Genomic DNA, 20,556 nt, shown 5'->3' with positions numbered 1-20,556 from the left:
CGGTGCGACGTAAAGCCCCTAACAATTTCGGCTCTTACGTCTTTTAGTTCATACTATAAACTGTGTTCGGCCGACTGGAAAGATTTTGCACGTTCTCTTGGCCTAGTGCTAAGTTCTCCAAGCAGAAGGATGACCATTACGTTCTCCCATCCACTTGTAGGGGTTTCTCCTCACTAGGATTGCCGCGGCTGGAATACCTGACAATGCACTGGGGACATTTGAAATGAGATAGTCGCATCTCTGCGGTGCGCATTCAGCATAACTAGAGTTCCCGCGTTCATATCATCACACTAACAACAGCCGTGAAAGTTTGCTTCCTTGTCCACTTTTGAAGGGATCCGGTCTTTTTCTGCCTGTTAGGTCATCAGCCTGAAGGCTGGTTGGGTCCTCAAATAACATCCCCAAATTTTATGACGTTATAGGTAAACCGTAACGAACGATGGCACCGAGCTCGATAGCTGCAGTCGCTTAAGTGCGGCCAGTATTCGGGAGATAGTAGGTTCGAACCCCACTGTCGGCAGCCCTGAAAGTGGCTTTCCGTGGTTTCCCATTTTTTTGCTAGTTGTTTTACGTCGCACCGACACAGATAGGTCTTATGGCGACGATGGGATAGGAAAGGCCTAGGAGTTGGAAGGAAACGGCCGTAGCCTTAATTAAGGTACAGCCCCAGCATTTGCCTGGTGTGAAAATGGGAAACCACGGAAAACCATTTTCAGGGCTGCCGATAGTGGGAATCGAACCTACTATCTCCCGGATGCAAGCTCATAGCCGCGCGTCTCTACGCGCACCGCCAACTCGCCCGGTGTTTCCCATTTTCACACCAGGCAAATGCTGGGGCTGTACCTTAATTAAGGCCACGGCCGCTTCCTTCCCACTCCTAGCCCTTTCCTGTCCCATCGTCGCCGTAAGACCTATCTGTGTCGGTGCGACGTAAAACAACTAGCAAAAAAAAAAAAAAAAAAAAACGATGGCGGCACCAAAATAAGGTGTACTAGGCAGGATGAGGAATGAAGTAGTTCGCCACTGCTTTTTTCACTGGGCTAAAGGTGCTACTGCAGCACGGCTGACCCTGAGTAGCGCAATTTCACAGCATCCAGACGCACTAGTCATGCTCTGAATCAGCACAATCATCCATACCCCAGCAGGCTCCATACTGTCATAGCCTTCAATGAGACTAGGATGTCGATGAGAACTACGCTTTACTTTGGCCTGTGCCAAGAGACCGAGGCAAACATATTGCTCACCAGGCAAATGCTGGGGCTGTACCTTAATTAAGGCGACGGCCATGTCCTTCTTACTCCTACGCGTTTCCTATTCCATCGCGGCCATAAGACCTCTGTGTCGGTGCGACGTAAAAAAACTTGTAAAAACAAAAAATATATCTATCAAGAAACGGCATGTTAATGAGGTATTATGGTTGCTGTTTACGATCAATATTAGGAGCTTGGAATAACGTTGGCAATGAAACTCATATACTTCTCTTTGTGGTAAATACGGACAATCTATGCTGTGCGATCTTCGGCATGGGAGAGTAATTGTCTGTAGAATTAGGCAGTTATCCCAGTATCAGTCAGCCGTAAGTGTTGAAGTATCACAATGAGGATACTCAGTGTCAGCACTGATATTCGAACCAGTGATTTTGGAATAGTGAAGTCATAAATTTAGGATTTTAACGATTAAATCTTCTGATCACCACTCTTTCATGGTGGTTCTCTACTTTACAAATGGTGTGGTGCCCTTAATGGGCCAATGACAACGGGACCGTCCGAAATCAGAAAGCGAGTTTCTGAGTAAGACACTTCACATCTGATAGCGAATGTAACAATATGCTTAGCTGCTGAACACAAGAGTCATTAAAGCCAGTATGAGGTTACGATATCGAATAACGTTTCCTCATATTTGAGTAATTAGATCACCATCCAGAATCATTCTAAACTCTTATGGAACATGCTTTCGATTCTACACTGTCCAAACTGTCAAGAGAATCATTGCATAAATCGAAAGACTTTTCAAGCCTAGCATGCTATTAGTTTTATGCGACTGTTAATAGCGTGATCATTGCCATAGGACCTTCAATGGAATCCGAACCACAAGGGACATGACTTTTCCGTTCAGAAATCCCATGTGCACTGGCTGGGGTTTACAATAACATATTACTGCTTGTATGTCACATTAATGACTTTTACGTTTTTCGGAGACCCCAAGGAACCGGTATTTTGTCCCGTAGGAGTTTATTTACGTGCCGGTAAATCTACTGACACGAGGCAGACGTATCTGAACACCTTCAATTATCATTGGACTAAGTCGGAATCGAACCCGCCAACTTGGGCTCAGAAAGCCAGCACCAGCCGAAACCCACGGTGTATTTGGGTTTGATGCCAAAATCTCGGCATCGTTAGCTGGACGATCTATCATTTACAGAAATGTTCGTTAAGCATGCGTACAGTGGACTTGGACTAAGGTGAACATGATGTGACATGGCATACTTCAGTTATTCCATTGCATCTCCCATTGTATGACTGCAGCTTGATGATAGGTTAGTGAATCGAATTTGAACACGTCTGCCTAGGATGCAACGTTTCTCTTGTATGAATAGACTGAAATATCCCGTGGCGAGTTCGTTGGCAGAGAAAGTTGACACGAGCGTGCAGAGGGGAGGTAGCGTCTTGCTTGATTGATGTGTGCCCAACCTCTTACCTATTCATGCAGCACTAGAGTAGTCCAACCGAAGGCGACGATGGATTTCTTAATACTGAATACTGCGCATTTCCACTAACAGTGTCTTTTATGGATATCACCCCCGCACGCTTTCCTGTCCACATTCCTTGTACTCAATTAACGCATCAGGTACTGAATTTTCTGGAGCCTAAGTTGGCGGATTTGATCCCAGCCCAAGCCGGTGTAAATGTGTTCGTGTCGGTAGGTTTAATAGCCCGTGAAAAACTACGCAGGTACAACTTTCCGGCTCCGCTTATTTTTTGAAAGCCGTAACAGTAATTTGTAAGGCGTAACCTAATTATTTTAGGTATTGACACTTTTAAGTAATCATCTAAGGGGCCGAGAAGCAAAGACTTTAACCTAGCGCGTCAATACGCATTCTAAGAGACAACTGAGAAGCCTGAGTGAAGTGGTTCAATCCTGGACATAGCGTATTTCGGTGACTATCCCAACTGTGAATTTCACTTGGAATTCTCCATATCCACCGTGCAGAATACTAAAATGATACTTCATTCGTAGTCTCATGGTATAAACATCAGCCCGCGGTCCCAGTTACTGCAATTACTTTCGCACATACCAATGACTTAGGATGTCCCTACCACCAGTTGTCTTCCAGTGGACCGAGCGAATTGGCTGCGCGGCTTGCGTCACATAGCTGAGAGCTTGCATTCGGATGATAGTTGGTATGAATCTCACTGTCGGAAGCCATGAAGATGGATTTCAATTGTTTCCCGTTTTCACGCCAGGCAAATGCTGGAGCTATACCTTAATTAAGGCCACGGCCGCTTCCTTCCCACTGCAAAGTCTTTCCTATCCCATCGTCGCCATAAGACCTATCTGTATCGGTGCGACGTAAAGCAAATTATAAGGGAAAGTATCCCATCGTACTTGTAATACCTGTCTGTGTCTGTGCGACGTAAAACAATTAGCTAAACAAAAAAATCGTCCGGTGAACACGAGTGGTCATTAGCTTATTAACTTGCGTAGAGTCGCTCAAAGAAATCGTATTGTATGATCCTCGCATTAAATTTTTATCAGATGCAATTTTAATTTTATCAAAACCTAGTTCATTTCTCACGCAGGTAAAACCCCTGTGGGTACCCACAACTAACTCTGTAGCATATCTATAGATTAGTTACTGAGAAAATGTATCTGCGAAATGGATCAACTACAAGGGTTTGGGCATTTTCTCTCTCTTCGTCCGATTACGAGTCTTTTTGTGAGACTATGAGCCTGAGGACACTGCACTCACGGCGCAGATGTGCCAATGCCCTCTTTCTTTACAAGTGTCTGACGAATAGAGTGGATTGTTTAGCATTACTGGAGCCGATTCCATTACATGTTCCTCGTCGCAATACTAGGCAAAGGTATATTTTTCATCTGCCTAAAGTGAGAACTGTGGCTCGGGCTAACTCATGGCTTGTGAGGGCACTAACATCACTGAATGACGTGGGTGAATCAGTGGACCTTTTTCACTCACCCCCGTCTAAAATCAGACATGTCCTATTTACCTCATGAATATAAGGCCCTATTTGTAAGGTATGTAAATATGTAAGAGTAACTACATGTAGTTTAATAATGTCAATTATTTAAGGAGATTTAGTTTTATTTATTTATTTATTGATTTATTTATTTATTTATTTATTTATTTATTTATTTATTTATTTATTTATTTATTTATTTATTGTTTTGTAAATATGCATATAAAAGGTCTCTAGATTTAGTTTGAACTCGGTTATTATTTTAGGAAATTAGTATTATTTACTTAAGGTGTATTTGTTGTATATTATGTTTTATTGAATCATCTTTAATTGGGAAAATAACCTGTTGATGATTAAAAAAAATCTATTCTATTAATACAACGTGTATGTATATATGAATATTACTGATATTGTCTGTATAAACCATACGCTAAATAATAATTCTAATACAATACCGTGCGCTCATTTCGAAAAAGGAAAATAATATTCTTGTGGTCTCGGTACCACGTGAAACTGTTCCATGGCTTATGACGTGAAGGTCAACAGTCGTGTATATTTTAATGTTGCTTGCGTAATGTCTTATGGGTTGACCAGTAAAGTTGCCAGATTACCAGCCTATATATTATACAACCTGACTTAAACTTTCTTGTGCATTCTATTTAACCATTCTCACATACACGCATACATACATATATACATATAATTAAGTGCAGGAGGGAAGAACTCCTACGTCAGAACTTTCGTCTCCACTGTTTCCTGACTCGGAAGTCGTGTTTTTGATGTCAAATCGACGAAGCAAACTTTGCTCATTGGCTTTGTAACAGGCCGTAACACGCAACACTAGCTCCAAGTTTCGGTATGTGAAAGCGGTTATTGACGGAGGATTGAGCTAGTTCTTTCCTCTGATAGTAATCCGTTATCTAAGGACTATTGTTCTCCAAAGTGTCGATGAGGCAGGTATATGTAACATTTTGCGTATAGTATATAGAGATTCATGCAAATATGCTTGTAAGAAATGTACGTTCGAATGGATATAAAAATGCTGGTTTTGACCATTCACTTAGCTGTCTTATTATAACCACATATCAAAAACCTCTTAAGTCGGATTTTTCCTGAATTGAGATATTTGGATGAAAGATTGAATACCTCGTATTTCATGCTGCTCAATGGCGAAAAATAGAAACGTGAAATAAATTGCCCTCCAGCGACCTGTTCGTAAACCCTGAATATCTTCGCGAGTAGGCAGAATTTAGTGCTGTGAAATGCTGGTTGGCCATTGGTAGTGATTAAACATTTTAGATTTAATAGTCTCTAATAATGCTTATTAAATAAAACAATTTACTAATGAAAGATCAAAATGTTAAATCACCTGGCGCAGTCACCTAAATTAAGTAATATTTAAAAGTAAAAATGTAATTATTTCCACCTTTCATGCTGTATGAGTAACAGTAGTCTCTCTCAGAATATATTGAAATACACTGGAAACCTCTTAACTCTTAACCACGAAGTATGTGCAGTAACATGCGTTTAATGAACAGTTTGTAAGCGCCCCCCCCCCCGCCCTGTTTTTACAATTTGTTTTACGTCGCACCGACACAGATACACCTACGTCTTATGGCGACGACGGGGTAGGAAAGCCTAGGAGTAGGAAGGAAGTGACCTTGGCCTTAATTAAGGTACAGCCCCAGCATTTTCCTGGTGTGAAAATGGGAAACCACGGAAAACCATCTTCAGGGCTGCCGGCACTATCTTCCGGATGCAAGCTCACAGCTGCGCGTCCCTAACCGCATGCCAACTCGCCCGGTTTTTGTAAGTTGTCAACACAGGGATGTATCTAAAAATATAATAATAATAATAATAATAATATCATTATTATTATTAATATTAACCGTCCGACTCCGTGGCTAAATCGCTAGCGTGCTGCCCAGGTTCGATTCCTGGCCAGGTCGTGTTTTTAACCTTTGATCGTTAATTCCTCTAGTTCGGGGCCTGGGTGTTTGTGCTATCTTTAGCATTAGAATACATTTTAGGTTAAACCCCATTTCTGGAGACACGCAGATGTAGAAAAATACTCATCTAAGAGTGGGCTACATAGACCAGGTGAAGTTAACGAACTCTTCAGTGACCTAGTTCTGTGATTTCTGGAGATAATTTCTGCAGAAGCCCAGATGTGAAATTTCGTATAATCAATGTTATTTGTCATGTCACTAAAGAAGAGAGCGGACAAGAAGTATATCACTCTCAGAAAAAGGTTTGCGAAGTACTGCAGAGCACATACGTAGAGGATGTCATGATAAGTATAATTGAAGTTTCACACCACCACCTAGACAAACAGACGTCCTGGGTATACTAAAGAGCTCTGAGCTTTGAAAGCGATTATGACTTAAAAGAAGGGAGCGTCCTGTTTAATTCGTCATTCTGGCTACATTTTCCCACGAGATTTGTTCGTACTTATGCTAATAATGTCCTGTACACAGTTACGAGGCTAAGTAATGCTTGTGCTGCATTTTATCGTTACACATTGTGTATTCCAGCGTGATATTCTGGGATCTCGTGGAGGTACAGATCACCTCCCTAATGTAACAGTCAAAGCATGCATAAGCATTTACTGGCTCACGTACAATCACGATCGCAAGAATTCCGGGTGGGAAAGGAAACAGGTAACGTTTGGGCGAAGAGGATGAAGAAGTAACCAAGACAACGTCACATGTGTTCGTCTTCCAGGAGGTGTGGCTTGCGACGTTGCGCACTCCCAACTCCCTTTTTCGGGAACTGAATAAGATATTTCTATGGTTAAACATTCTGAATATACTACCTTTTCCTAATCAAGGAAAGCAATTAACTGTAATTTAATTGCGATGAAGTGTGCACGATATAATCCCACCCCAATATACGGCATTTAATTGTTTGATCACCGCTTACAATAAGGAACGGTTTTCCAAACGCCCTTGCGTCTCTGATGATCATAATTATTTAATGCCATGTTATTTTTACTTTGGTTTTTGAGGATAATTATTATTATTAGTAGCAGTATTTAACAGGGCCTATATTGACGAAAATAGGGGTCATTCTTCCTTACAGTGGTTGAGTGCGATGCTATTTGATAATGAAGTCATAGTCGAGATCGCTAACATTTCAGCCAGACTTCGCACACAAGAATTACAAAGAAACTGGAGAATTTGATCCTCAATGAGTTGACATAGACATTACGTCTGTTGCCTTGAAGAAGCCGTGTGGTTCCTCCCTTCATTGTCGATCCAGTGGGACGTGTGGGCATGCGGGGAAGAAAGTACCTTACCCTCCGCGTGTGTTTCGTTCATGCTAGATATCTTCGTGCTTAGTTTTCTCCACCTCCCTTACTCTTCAGATGTTCGCATGTGTTAACGCGTCTAATGGATGTGACCAATGAGAGAGTGTGTGTAAGGAAGTATTGGGTGGTTCTGAGGGCTGTATTGATTTCTTGCCTGAAATGAATATTTCTGGACACGAGGTACTAAAGATTTGGTGTGTACTACCAGTGCTTCTCGACGGCATTGTGTTGTAGTAGGTCAGTGTTCATTCATCCGTCACATTTTCGTATCGTAAACCTGAATAAGTCAGCGGCGTTCTTCAAATAATTGCAAATGTAAAAGCAATGTAATTAAAAGTAAAATCTTGTAAATTGTATTTGTCTAAGAATCAGCAAACCGGGACTGCACTCATTGTCAGCCTCCATCTACTAGTTCGTTCTCTGCTAGGAGTTGTTCGCTGGCTTTGTGGTTTGGGTTTTGTCTGTATACGAGTGGTATACTGAAGTAAAGTCTAGCATCTGTCAATTTCGATCCACGTCATTCCACATATTTAACTCTGATTTGAGAGTCTGGAACGAGGAACGCTTGATCTCTTATTGATATATGAGGAAATATCTGATACTGAGCAAGTGGCTGTGCGGTTTAGGTCACGTGGCAGTCACCTTGCATTCGGGGTATAGTAGTTTGAACCCCATTGTCGGCAGCCCTGAAGATGGTTTTCAACACCAGGCTGGAGCTGTACCTTAATCAAGACCACGGTTGGTTCCTTTCCACACGTAGCCCTTTCATACCCATCGTCGCCATAAGACCTGTGTGTCGGTGCAACGTAAAGCATATTGTGAAAAGAGTAAAGAAATAATAATTCTGATCTCTGATTAAACAGACTTTAATGGCAGTAAGATTCGTCATGCTGACCCACAGAGACTGTAGTTGTTCGTTGTTGGGCCTTTGCCCAAATGTCATCGAATGTTTACTAGATAGGAGATAAATCTCGAGTTACCGGGCGAGTTGGCCATGCGGTTAGGAGCGTGCAGCTGTCAGCTCGCATCTGGGAGATAGTGGGTTCGAATCCCACCGTCAGCAGCCCTAAAGATGGTTTTCCGTGGTTTCCCATTTTAACACCAGGCAAATGCTGGGCTGTACCTTAATTAAGGCCACGGTCTCTTCCTTTCCATTCCTAAGCCTTTCCTGTCCCATCGTCGCCGTAAGACATATCTGTGTCGGTGCGACGTAAGCAACTAGCAAAAAAAAAAGTCAAGTTGCCAGTCTTTGGAAATGATTAGTATACGTCGATTAAGGATCAGAGGACAGGCCAAGCTATGTAGATAGCTAATCATAAATTGAGTTTTATTGCACATTGCGTGAAAGTAAAATGTATTACTTTCAGATCGAAGCTATCCTCAACTCTGTAAATAAATTAAGTCGAAAGTGCAGTGATTAATGACTCAAGTTTTTAAAGGTTTCCTAGACATGAGACAACTTGTCTCACAGTAAATAACTCTTAAGACGCTGATAACATGCTCTACTTTCCACAGTTAAATCTCTGATTAAGCTCCTTTAAAATTTTAGTACAGTGGTCGTGTGACCTCGAACTGTTACTGCCGACACATAGACCACTCTGACGTCTTATCAAGGTCAATTAAACAGAAACTCCATGAGATTCGTTCATGGATCTTTGCGCGTATTTTGTTTAATATTGCAATATGGCCCAATCGTCAGACAAAAAAACTAACTTCATATTTAGAAGAAGTCACTAATATCTACAAATAAAAATAAAACTTATTAAAGTGCAATCTTCAACTGTCGGAAATGGAGTCAGTGTTAGTCGAAGAGTTTGTATTCAGCTATGTCTACAAGAAGGCGCGTGCGTACCATTCACTTAAATAAATTCGATGCACTTGGAGTTTAATACAATGTACGCATTGCAGTATGTACAAGTAGGATTTATTATTATTATTATTATTATTATTATTATTATTATTATTATTATTATTATTATTATTAGTTAATACAAATAATTTCCGGCTCCTTGGCTGAATGGTTAGCGTACTTCTGGTTAATTCCTTTGGCTCGGGGCATAGGTATTAGTGTTCATCCTAAGAAACTTAGTCATGTGCTTACAGCACATCACACTACCAACCATGACAGAAATACGCAACACTGAATACATCTCTCTGCATAGAGTGGTGAAAGTCATCCAGTTGTAGAAGTGGGCTTTATCCACTCATACTGTGCTGACCGTAAGTAATTGTGGAAAGGAGGAGGATTGATCTTTTGAGTATTTCCCTAACTTGGTGTCCTTACAATGCTTCATGCATGTCAAGACTGCTACTGCAGAGCCCCATGACCTGTAGCTACTTGGTATGTCTCCGTGGTCAGCGTCGCTCCTCTCTCAACTGTATTGCTGGACTTTCACGGCTGGGTTCACTACTTCTTGTACCAGAAAGCTCTTCGAATATATTCACTACACGCGGTGAACCTTGCTCCTAATTTCAAGCCAGGAATCAAATCTTCGATCGAGCTGAGAAATAACCTGAGACCTCCAAGTAGAGATGTTCCACTTACACCATAGACTTTTCATATTTTGTTAACAGCAGCTGGGAACAATTACAGGAAAGTGGTGGTAATAGAAACTTCAGAAATCAAGTTAGAAATGTGAACGTTTGTGTACATAATTGGCTGATATATTCGGGTATTCCAGTATAGGTCTATAGTTTCAGACGTAGACAGAAAGCAAGAAAGAAAGACCGCCAGAGAAAAACCTCTTGTATATATGAAACTTTTTACTTCCTTGTAAGAGAAGTAGGAAGCCATAGTTATACATAGGATGGCTTTTTTAGCAGTGGCATCTATTTTTTTCTACATACATAGGTCCCAGGTTTTACAGCCCTTAGACGTTACCACCAGCGATGCGTACAACCTGTTCCCAGTCACACGGAAGCCTTCGGGTACCGTTGACACTGTCTAATTTCTGGACAGTGCGAATGGAGCGATTGATTGCCTGCAGAAAGTTTTCCAACTATTCGGAAGTGAATCTCACGCAGTGGTTCTTTCATCTTAGGGATTAGGTCGAAGTCGCAGGGACACTTTATACATAACCCACCCATCATTCTGCACGGCAATCCAAGGGCGCAAGCAGCAGGAGCTGTGTCAGATTTGTTCAATCGCTAGGGCTGGAAAGTGTACTACTATCCGCCGCACTCTTCAGATTTAAGCCACTGCGACAGTGTTGCCATCTGGTAAGTAATTAACTTTTGTTATAAGTTGAGTGCACTAAGTAACTAAGGTATCGTAAAGTTCCACTTTCCACATGATTTTGAAGTACGGTACGTAATGGTATTCTGCCCGAAGGCAGGTCCGAACCTCCGCAGAGGTGTTCCTGAGCCGGAGTTTACGTACGGTAGGGTGGCCAGTTCCTTTCCGCTCCTCCATTCCCTTACCCCCAACCAACAGCGCGTGGCAGCCCATCCAACTCCTGACCACGCCCAATGTTGCTTAACTTCGGAGATCTCACGGGATCCGGTGTTTCAACACGGCTACGGCCGTTGGCGTATTTAATAAATGAATGAATGAATGAATGAATGAATGAATGAATGAATGAATGAATGAATGAATGAATGAATAAACCTCTTCACATTTAACATTCAGTATCTCCCTGTAACGAGAAATCCACTTTACACTCCTTCGATATTCACCCGGAAAGAAATACAGTAATGTATTTCTTACTTCCTGTTATCCAAAACTTCTGAAGGAACAGTAGGGGGTGCCGCTTGGGATTGAAGATGAAAACAATGCGAATGAAATCACATTGCCGCCGTAGACTAATCCACGAGACCAAGCATAGTGACTGCGCGTGTTAACCCGCTACGGCTATAGAGCCAAACTCTGCATTCGGGAGACGCGTGGGTTCAAACCCCATTGTTGGCAGCCGTGAAGATGGTTTTCCATTTGCACACCAGGCTGGGGTTGTACTTTTATCAAGGCCAAGGTTGCTCCCTTCCCACTTCTAGCCCTTTCCTATCCTATCATCGCTGTAAGACCTTTGTGTGTCGGTGCGAGGTAAGGGAAGTTGTAAAAAAAAATCTAATCTCTGATTACTCAGACTTGAATGGCAGTAAGATTCGACAAACTGACCCACAGAGACTGTACTTGTCGGTTATTGGGCCTTTGCTCAAATGGCTTCGAATGTTGACTAGATAGATAAATCTCGAGTAGCTGTGCTGAGAATGGTTTTCTGTGGTTTTCCATTTTCACTTCCAGGAAAATGCAGGGAATGTTCCTATTCGTAGACTGATTCCTTCCACCTTCTTACCCAATATCACTTATCATCCGTTTCATCTTCATTAGCTCCTCAACTAGTCTGGCGGCAAGAATGATATCCGGCCGTAAAAATATGCCATACAAATGCAGCTCGCCTCATTTCCGATCCCCAGTATCCAGTAATCGGGAGATAGTGGGTTCGAGCCCCACTGTCGGCAGCCCTGAAGATGGTTTTCCGTGGTTTCCCATTTTCACACCAGGCAAATGCTGGGGCTGTACCTTAATTGAGGCCACGGCCGCTTCCTTCCACTTCCTAGGCCTTTCCTATCCCATCGTCGCCATAAGACATATCTGTGTCGGTGCGACGTAAAGCGCAAAAGAAAAGAAAGAAAAAAAAAAAAAAGCATTTCCGATCCGTATCAAGAAACTGGTCTAAAGGGTAGATGCATATAAAAGTCATTCACGAGAGACAGGAAGGAACTTCTGTTTCAGCGTCAGTAGTGCACAAGCTTCTCTCTTTAAATTGGCACAATTAGTGCATCCTCCATTCGACACAGAACACAGACGCCTGTGAATTCTGCCTCTAACTGCGGACTGCTCCAATACTTCATCTGAACCGTTCCTAAACAATTTATAGCATCACGATTTACACATAGTTCAATGACGGACAACTATTTATATAATTAATTCATTCATCCAAACAAGCACAAACTAACTAGAATAATGTTTTTATTATATTCTAATAAGAGGATTGGAACATCGTGGTCAACAGCCACTCGTGCTTACAAGGAGACCCTCAGACGTACTTCATCTATATAAATAAAATTGTATCTGTTTGTCTGTTTGTCTGTTTGTCTGTTCCACCATCACGTCGAAACGGCTGGATAGATCTCAACCGAATTTCATATTTACAGTATACTCATCCCGGGGAAGGTTTCGATATGCATATCATTTTAAAATCTTTGAATACACGGGGGGTTTATAGGAAAACCAGAATGGTTTTTCCACCATCACGTCGAAACGGCTGGATAGATCTCAACCAAATTTCATATTTAGGGTATACTCATCCCGGTGAAGGTTTCGATATGCATAACATTTTAAAATCTTTGAATACACGGGGGGTTTATAGGGAAACCAGTATGGTTTTTCCACTATCACGTCGAAACGGTTGGATAGATCTCAACCAAATTTCATATTTAGAGTACACTCTTCCCGGGGAAGGTTTCGATATGTATATCACTTTAAAATCTTTGAATACACGGGGGGTTTATAGGAAAACCAGAATGGTTTTTCCACTATCACGTCGAAACGGTTGGATAGATCTCAACCAAATTTCATATTTAGAGTATACTCATCCCGGGGAAGGTTTCGATATGCATATCATTTTAAAATCTTTGAATACACGGGGGTTTATAAAAAACCAGAATGGTTTTTCCGCCATCACGTCGAAACGGCTGGATAGATCTCAACCAAACTTCATATTTAGAGTATACTCCTCCCGGGGAAGGTTTCGATATGCATATCACTTTAAAATCTTTGAATACACGGGGGGTTTATAGGAAAACCAGAATGGTTTTTCCACTATCACGTCGAAACGGTTGGATAGATCTCAACCAAACTTCATATTTAGAGTATACTCATCCCGGGGAAGGTTTCGATATGCATATCATTTTAAAATCTTTGAATACACGGGGGGTTTATAGGGAAACCAGTATGGTTTTTCCACCATCACGTCGAAACGGCTGGATAGATCTCAACCAAACTTCATATTTAGAGTATACTCTTCCCGGGGAAGGTTTCGATATGTATATCATTTTAAAATCTTTGAATACACGGGGGGTTTATAGGAAAACCAGAATGGTTTTTCCACCATCACGTCGAAACGGCTGGATAGATCTCAACCAAACTTCATATTTAGAGTATACTCCTCCCGGGGGAGGTTTCGATATGCATATCATTTTAAAATCTTTGAATAGACGGGGGTTTATAGGAAAACCAGAATGGTTTTTCCACCATCACGTCGAAACGGCTGGATAGATCTCAACCAAACTTCATATTTAGAGTATACTCCTCCCAGGGAAGGTTTCGATATGCATATCAATTTAAAATCTTTGAATACACGGGGGGTTTATAGGAAAACCAGAATGGTTTTTCCACTAACACGTCGAAACGGTTGGATAGATCTCAACCAAATTTCATATTTAGAGTATACTCATCCCGGGGAAGGTTTCGATATGCATATCATTTTAAAATCTTTGAATAGACGGGGGTTTATAGGAAAACCAGAATGGTTTTTCCACCATCACGTCGAAACGGCTGGATAGATCTCAACCAAACTTCATATTTAGAGTATACTCATCCCGGGGAAGGTTTCGATATGCATATCATTTTAAAATCTTTGAATACACGGGGGTTTATAAAAAACCAGAATGGTTTTTCCACTATCACGTCGAAACGGCTGGATAGATCTCAACCAAACTTCATATTTAGAGTATACTCCTCCCGGGGAAGGTTTCGATGTGCATATCATTTTAAACTCTTTGAAAACACGTTGGGTTTATACGAAAACCAAAATGGTTTTTCCACCATCACGTCGAAACGGCTGGATAGATCTCAACCAAACTTCATATTTAGAGTATACTCCTCCCGGGGAAGGTTTCGATATGCATATCATTTTAAAATCTTTGAATACACGGGGGGTTTATAGGAAAACCAGAATGGTTTTTCCACCATCACGTCGAAACGGCTGGATAGATCTCAACCAAATTTCATATTTAGGGTATACTCATTCCGGGGAAGGTTTCGATATGCATATCATTTTAAAATCTTTGAATACACGGGGGGTTTATAGGGAAACCAGTATGGTTTTTCCACCATCACGTCGAAACGGCTGGATAGATCTCAACCAAACTTCATATTTGGAGTATACTCTTCCCGGGGAAGGTTTCGATATGTATATCATTTTAAAATCTTTGAATACACGGGGGGTTTATAGGAAAACCAGAATGGTTTTTCCACCATCACGTCGAAACGGCTGGATAGATCTCAACCAAATTTCATATTTAGAGTATACTCCTCCCGGGGAAGGTTTCGATATGCATATCATTTTAAAATCTTTGAATACACGGGGGTTTATAGGAAAACCAGAATGGTTTTTCCACCATCACGTCGAAACGGCTGGATAGATCTCAACCAAACTTCATATTTAGAGTATACTCCTCCCGGGGAAGGTTTCGATATGCATATCAATTTAAAATCTTTGAATACACGGGGGTTTATAAAAAACCAGAATGGTTTTTCCGCCATCACGTCGAAACGGCTGGATAGATCTCAACCAAACTTCATATTTAGAGTATACTCCTCCCGGGGAAGGTTTCGATCTGCATATCATTTTAAACTCTTTGAAAACACGTTGGGTTTATACGAAAACCAAAATGGTTTTTCCACCATCACGTCGAAACGGCTGGATAGATCTCAACCAAACTTCATATTTAGAGTATACTCCTCCCGGGGAAGGTTTCGATATGCATATCATTTTAAAGTCTTTGAATACACGGGGGGTTTATAGGAAAACCAGAATGGTTTTTCTACCATCACGTCGAAACGGCTGGATAGATCTCAACCGAATTTCATATTTAGAGTATACTCATCCCGGGGAAGGTTTCGATATGCATATCATTTTAAAATCTTTGAATACACGGGGGGTTTATAGGAAAACCGGAATGGTTTTTCCACCCTCACGTCGAAACGGCTGGATAGATCTCAACCAAATTTCATATTATGGTATACTCATCCCGGGGAAGGTTTCGATATGCATATCATTTTAAAATCTTTGAATACACGGGGGGTTTATAGGGAAACCAGTATGGTTTTTCCACCATCACGTCGAAACGGCTGGATAGATCTCAACCAAACTTCATATTTAGAGTATACTCTTCCCGGTGAAGGTTTCGATATGTATATCATTTTATAATCTTTGAATACACGGGGGGTTTATAGCAAAACCAGAATGGTTTTTCCACAATCACGTCGAAACGGCTGGATAGATCTCAATCAAACTTCATATTTAGAGTATACTCATCCCGGGGAAGGTTTCGATATGCATAACATTTTAAATATTTGAATAGACGGGGGTTTATAGGAAAACCAGTATGGTTTTTCCACCATCACGTCGAAACGGCTCGATAGATCTCAACTAAACTTCATATTTAGAGTATACTCCTCCCGGGGAAGGTTTCGATATGCATATCATTTTAAAATCTTTGAATAGACGGGGGTTTATAGGAAAACCAGAATGGTTTTTCCACCATCACGTCGAAACGGCCGGATAGATCTCAACCAAATTTCATATTTAGAGTATACTCCTCCCGGGGAAGGTTTCGATATGCATATCATTTTAAAATCTTTGAATACACGGGGCGTTTATAGGAAAACCAGAATGGTTTTTCCACCATCGCGTCGAAACGGCTGGATAGATCTCAAACAAATTTCATATTTGGAGTATACTCATCCCGGGGAAGGTTTCGATATGCATATCATTTTAAAATCTTTGAATACACGGGGGGTTTATAGGAAAACCAGAATGGTTTTTCCACCATCACGTCGAAACGGCTGGATAGATCTCAACCGAATTTCATATTTAGAGTATACTCATCCCGGGGAAAGTTTCGAAATGCATATCATTTTAAAATCTTTGAATAGACGGGGGTTTATAGGAAAACCAGAATGGTTTTTCCACCAGCACGTCGAAACGGCTCGATAGGTCTCAACTAAACTTCATATTTATAGTATACTCCTCCCGGGGAAGGTTTCGATATGCATATCATTTCAAAGTCTTTGAATACACGGGGGGTTTATAGGAAAACCAGAATGGTTTTTCCACCATCACGTCGAAACGGCTCGATAGATCTCAACTAAACTTCATATTTAGAGTGTATGTATCCCGTGGAAGGTTTCAATATGCATATCATTTTAAAATCTTTCAATAGACGAGGGGTTTATAGGAAAACCAGAATGGTTTTCCTCCATTTTCTCTTATACTATTGATTTTCTGTAAGCTTCGTTTACCGTACGTGAAACGTCTCTTCATTATAAACAACTTTCGTTATGTTCATAATTTACCTTACTCTTTACATGACGGAGAAATTTACAATTTTCTGCTGGTACCATGCTCTGCATTGAGTGACCGACAGACCGACAACGAACCTACAGGTTACCATGGCAACGTCTCTGACTGCATGCCAGCGGGGAAGTAACGTTTTGCCATTTTCCTCATCATGCTTTTAAATTCGTGGTTGTTCCTTAGGTAGAAGGCAAGAGAGGCGTCAATCGGCCTATCTGCGGAATATTGGCGGAATATCGTTGGATGTTATAACCGCCTTCGAATGGATTAAGTAATAACACCATTAGTCATCATCTTATTTTTTGTTTACCTAGGAATCACTGGACCTAAATTTCTCCTCTGTTACCGCTTTATTATATCCATAACTCACACTAGCATAATTTATTGAGGGTCATTTGATTTTCCAATACATTAACTAGGCATTTACATATTTGTCGTTATCCGGCTGTCCTCAGTTATAATCCATTTTCTATTACTTTCAACTCTCTTAACTGTATTATTTTCTTCCTTAATTACGCCGTATGTACGCGAGTGCTACAAACTACTGGATGTATTTCCACCAATACTCATATTTAGAATACACCTGTCCTTGATAGGTTTTAGGGCAAATATTGTTTCTAAATCCCTGAACTGACTGGGGGTTTATACGAAACCGAAACAGTGATTTTGCACTTCCACAAAATATACACAACCAACGTTAATTTAAATCTACCTGGCTTGGTAGAATTTTTTTTCTAAACCTTTTTTCTCATGTGCATCATTTCGATACGAGGATTAATAAGGGAGATATCATTAACGGACCGTTTTTTTGTACAAGTCCCAACGGACTTAACTCACGAGCGGGTGCGTGTAAAGCGTATTCCTTACAACTTGAAAACTACTGAAGACATTCGAACCAAAATTCATATTTAGCATTCACCTGTCCAAAGGTAGGTTTTAAACGTAAATAACATTTCATGTTCCGGAATGGACTGGCGGTTTATAGGGAACCGAAATGGTGATTTTACTCTTCCACAATATATACAGAACAAGACCAACCTGACTGGAAATCGACCAAACGTGATGGAATTCTACCTCTAAACCTTTTTTTCATGTGCATTTTTTCGTCAGGAGGATTAATAAGGGAGATATCATGAATGGTCAGTTTTGCAGGTTAAGTCCAGCGGACATAGCCAAAAAGGTGTTTTACATGGAGCAGATTCCTTATCTATATAAATCAAATCGTAACGACTGTGTGCCTCTACACTGACTATTTTGGCGAAATTTTCGTACAGCTTTCCGTTTAAGGGGTAATAATGACGATCTGCATAATTTTTCGTTTAGTTTCCTGAAAGTCCTAATTTTTACCCGCCTCGCCCAAAATCCAGATTTCGGCATAATCTGCCAGAAGAAAAAGAAGATAATTGAAACTGCCAAAATTATACGTTTTATCCTGTAACGAACGGAAAACATCCAAGATCATTACATTTTTCACTTTTTATCCCCGAAGAATATCGAAATATGCAGGCAATTTTAATGATGGTGCAGACCTTCGGAAATTCCTATCACATAACAGATTGCACGATCTCCGTTCAATTTGGAATGATCTACAACCTTGGTCTTATGACTTTTTGCCGTATCTGTATCCCTTTTACGTTTGATTTTTCTCTATTAATGGATGTTAAGTCAATTTGGAATTTTCACATGCATAATTCATACCTTCGATTACTTATATGAAATACAGAATCATCAAACTCTTCACGAAAATTGGCCCACCCAGTAGCCATATATCAGCCAAATGCTATGTATGTAGCTGTCACATAATTATCCGAAAAGTAATGTAATGTGAGATAATCTTACAAGAACGTTACCCTGTTCCACGTTTCTAACTCAATCTGACCCAAGAATAGATGACATATCATAGGACCAGCCATTTAGGCCACTAAATCCGGCGTGTCTTATGGTATAATCCTTTGTCGATATGACGTACGTTTAGTAGCAGTTAATCTGTAAATGAAGGTCTTCAATATTGTAAACACGCATATACTTTCGTATGTCGATCTATATATATTCACTGATGTCGATTTGTAGTGATCGAGAAAGGGTTGGTCTGCTATTGTAATCAGTACTCCCCACACCGACTTTGACTGGCAGTATGAAAGGGTTCCTTCTCCAACTCCTGTGTAACTGTCATTAGTAAGGAAGGTCTACAATTGTAATGAATAGTTCACTTCTCGATTTGACTTGCAGAAGGCAAGTGAGCATGCAGTTTTGTTTAAAACTTCCCTACCCGATTGTGTTTGGCAGTAGGCAAGGGTGCCCGCCATTATAAAGAAATGTCCTCATCTAAAATGTGACTGGCATTAGGCATAGTGGCCTGCTATTTTGATGGAAACTCACCAACTTGGTGTGACTGGCAGTAAGCTGGCTGGAAGTAGGAAAATGGGCCTGGCATTATAATGATAACTGCACAACTCAGTTTCGAGTGATAGTAGGGTAATTGCCTGCCATTATAATAAAAACTGTAATCTGTCTGGAAGTAGGAAAGGGGGGCTGCCATTTTAACGAAAACTCCCCAAATCGATTCTGTGCGCATAGTAGGCAATGGGGCCTGCAATTATAATGTAAACTTCCCAACTCGATTGTGAATGGCAGTAGGCAAGTGAGCCTGTCGTTATATCACAAATCCATAACAAACACTTTACTTTGGAAACAACGTACGGGGACCTCCCCATGCTCTTTCTCGGATAACGCTAAGAGACATGCAATTTTAAAACAATCTTATTTACTACATGCACACTGTTTACTTCGATATTCGAATACAATGTAGAATACCGTAGCGAAGCACGGGTACATTCGCTAGTGTATTAATAAGGCTCTTTTCTCGAAGTGGGTCCGTCGCAGCGCAGCGGGTAGATGGACGAGCTGAAGGTCAGACGAGCACATGGCAACTCGCTGAGCTTGGGGCTGGGACAGCGCCCGTATGAATCGCATGTAAATAACACGCACACATAACGCATAATTAGAGGCATGATTTTTTCGCATTAACTATAAGCGCGACAGAAATATTTTGAAACGATTTTGAAATATTTTAACGAATCATATGATTCTGGTTAAGAAATTAGTGATTTTGCCTTCGCGAATTACAGCGAATTAAAACGACAAAGCAAATTTAAAGGGAAATTCACTTATTTTGCGATAAATGAGAAAATGCAGCGAAATGCATGGTAAATAGGGATCTTGAAATTGTATTCCAATATCAGTGTGTGAAAGGAAACAGGAGACAGAATAAGGATTTCTCCTTTCGACAGAAGTATCTCTTCGTGTTAATATTCTCTTAAATCCCTTAATGGTACGGTGAAAGCTATGGCCATGGGGGATGAAAGTGCGATTTGTTATGTAATCTTGATTAGGGCTATATAATAGTTCTAATAATAATGAATGATTATCAATATTTCTTCTCTTTATTTATCTACCTTTCACATAAATAATTCACAAATCTCACGAATTAAACTTTTTATGAATAACCTTAGGAATGGATTAAGGCGAAATTAAAGCGATGGAGTCAGCCCTACTTTGCGAAATAACGCGAAAAATGGTATCCTTTTCGTGAAATCGAACATAAATTACTGCGAAGAAATCATGCCTTTACGCATAATCAAAGTAAAATAACTTCTCACCTTGTCACAGAAAATGTTGAAAATGT

At 40.7% G+C, this 20,556-nt stretch overlaps 1 protein-coding gene across 4 annotated transcripts in view; it reads left to right on the top strand.

Annotated features, from left to right (window-relative positions):
• Nucleotides 1-20,556, top strand: part of CaMKI (Calcium/calmodulin-dependent protein kinase I) — a 1,265,700-nt gene that overhangs the window by 624,091 nt on the left and 621,053 nt on the right. The gene's annotated exons all lie outside the window — the stretch shown is intronic.

The sequence above is a fragment of the Anabrus simplex genome, chromosome 2 (genome assembly GCF_040414725.1).
Source record: "Anabrus simplex isolate iqAnaSimp1 chromosome 2, ASM4041472v1, whole genome shotgun sequence".
NCBI lineage: Eukaryota > Metazoa > Arthropoda > Insecta > Orthoptera > Tettigoniidae > Anabrus > Anabrus simplex.
Note: the sequence above shows the minus strand (reverse complement) of the source record. Positions and strands in the feature narration are given on the sequence as shown.